Here is a 2,286-nt window from a genome sequence, read left to right on the forward strand (position 1 = left end):
AAGTCAGGCAGAGATACCGTGCTGCTGTGTGTCAGTGGAGACTGGGGGTCTCGGGGGGGCTGCTGTGCACGGCAGAGGTCTGGCCGCTTCCTGGGTGTGAGTGGGGTCTGGCCACCAGGCTCTGCACACACGACACGAGGAACACCGTGCACAGGTGCCTGGCCTGGCTTTGGCGAAGCCCGGAAGGCCCTGTCCTGCCACGTCCTGCCCTTGGCAGGCGCAAAGCCCTAGCTGGGCCATCAACATGCAGGTGACCCCCTGCCCCCAGCAGGAAGCCATCTGAGCCTGAATTTGTGACAAAGGACTCTCAGTCCCTTTCAAAGCCATGATGGTGCGTGTGCACCTGTTTGTGTGCACGTGGGTGTGTCCGTGGCCTACGTGTGGATGTGCACACGTTTGCGTGTGAGTGTGAAATGTGCCCCCCTCCCCACCACCGGGGAAGATAGAGAAGGTCCTGGTCTACAGATCGGGGTGGGACGCCAGCGCCTGCTGCAAAAAATGACCAAAAGTGACCTTGTGGGGCCTGGCGGGATTCTGTGACGCAACGGGCAGGGCCGTCGTCTCCAGAGGGACCTGCAGGAGCCCTGGGCATCTCTGGGGCCCCGGGCGGGAAGCAGCCCTGTGTGCGCGCGTGTCCACGTGTCCGCCTGCCCACGTGTGTTTGGGGAGCTGAAGTGCGAGCTGGCTGAGCTGCCGCCATGGGAATTCCAGGGAAGGGACCCGGTGGTCCTTTTACGGCAGAGCGAGGCTGGCGGCCGTGGAGACCCGCGGCCGGGAGAGGAGCAGGTGCCTACTCTCCGACCAGGTGGTGAGGGAGCGGAGGCCCTGGGTCCCTGGGCTGAGGACTCCCAGGTGTAGGACCTGTGAGCATCCCCAGAGGCCTAGGGGAGGGCACCGTTCCCCCAGGGTGCAGGTGCGTCTGCGGTCACATTTACGCGGACGGGCGCTGACGTAGCTGCCCCGGGGTCAGCTGGGCTTGCACACGGCGGATCCAGGCCCTCCTCCTCTCCATCCACCACCTCCTGCTGAGCTGGGCTGAGGCCACTGCCCTCCCCTCAGCTACCTGACCCCTCCCCTGCCTGAGCCCACCTGACCCCAGGCCAGGGCGCCCAGCACAGCAGCACCACCCTGGGTCCAGGTGCCTGGTGACTTCAGGAGCTCACACTGCCCCTGGCCCAGCCTTGGACGCCTAGCTGGTCAGCTGGCCTGGGCTGGCCTTGGAGTCACCAAGTCTCCTCCTAAAGCACAAGGTTTGCTAAGGGGACGGGGGGCAGTGCCCAGCCCTGCTGTGTGGCCTTGTGGGGCCAGGGTGCCTCTGAACCAACCCTGCCGGGAAGCGGTCACTACACCCACCCCCGACCCCCAGCTATTTCTATGTCTTGCCTGGGCCACGAGGGCCGTGAGCTCTGTTCTCTCAGCGGGCGGCCTGTTGCCTAGACCTGGACCTGGACCCGAGCCCCAGGCCTGGCAGCCCCAGTACCTGCCGAGGGACCTGCAGGACAGGAGATGCGAGGGGGGCTGCGGCCTGCCTGGGGCAGGGGGAGGTGTCAGGCTCTGGCCAGCATCCTCCTCCGCCTGCCAGGTCCACAGCTGTGAAGCAGGGCTCCCGGGTGACCAGGGGTGGACGAGGGTGGGCTGTGCCCCCGACCTGCTGATTTAAGCAGAATAGCCCTGGCTTTTCTCTCTTGGACACATGGTTTCCATGAGGTTTTGCTTGGGAAGAGGTTTTTGGCTTAAAAATTGTTTGACAGGGACCTCCCTGGTGGTCCAGGGGCTAAGACTCCGCGCGCCCAGTGCCGGGGCCCGGGCCCCATCCCTGGTCAGGGAGCTGGATCCCACAGCCGCCAAATAAATACATGTTAAAAAAACCAGTTTGACAACCACCGGCTGATGGGCGGAGGCGTGCCCCATCCCCCCAGAGGAACCAGTGAGCGCCTCCCGCCACCCCCCGCCACACACCTCGGACCAGAGAATGCATGGAGCGACCCCTGGCCCCCGCCGGACCCAGGTGGGGGGGCCGGGTTGATTCATTGTTTTGCTTCTCTCAGGCCCACCGCTCCCGCCCCCAGCCCTGCTTTTTGGATGAGGACTCTGAGGGGTTTGCTGTCTGCGGGGACATCTGTACCATGGGTGGTGACCTTGCCCCTCTGCAGGGAGCAACCATCTGGGCCCCGCCCCTCCCTCCGCACCCCTCCCTCTGCGCTCCCAGCCCAGCCCCTCTCCCACCTCGGCCTTCTGTCCTGAGACCCCCAACCAGGCCCTGGGGCTGGCCCATAGGTGTTCCTC

This window comes from Hippopotamus amphibius, chromosome 3 (genome assembly GCF_030028045.1).
Source record: "Hippopotamus amphibius kiboko isolate mHipAmp2 chromosome 3, mHipAmp2.hap2, whole genome shotgun sequence".
NCBI classification, from domain to species: domain Eukaryota; kingdom Metazoa; phylum Chordata; class Mammalia; order Artiodactyla; family Hippopotamidae; genus Hippopotamus; species Hippopotamus amphibius.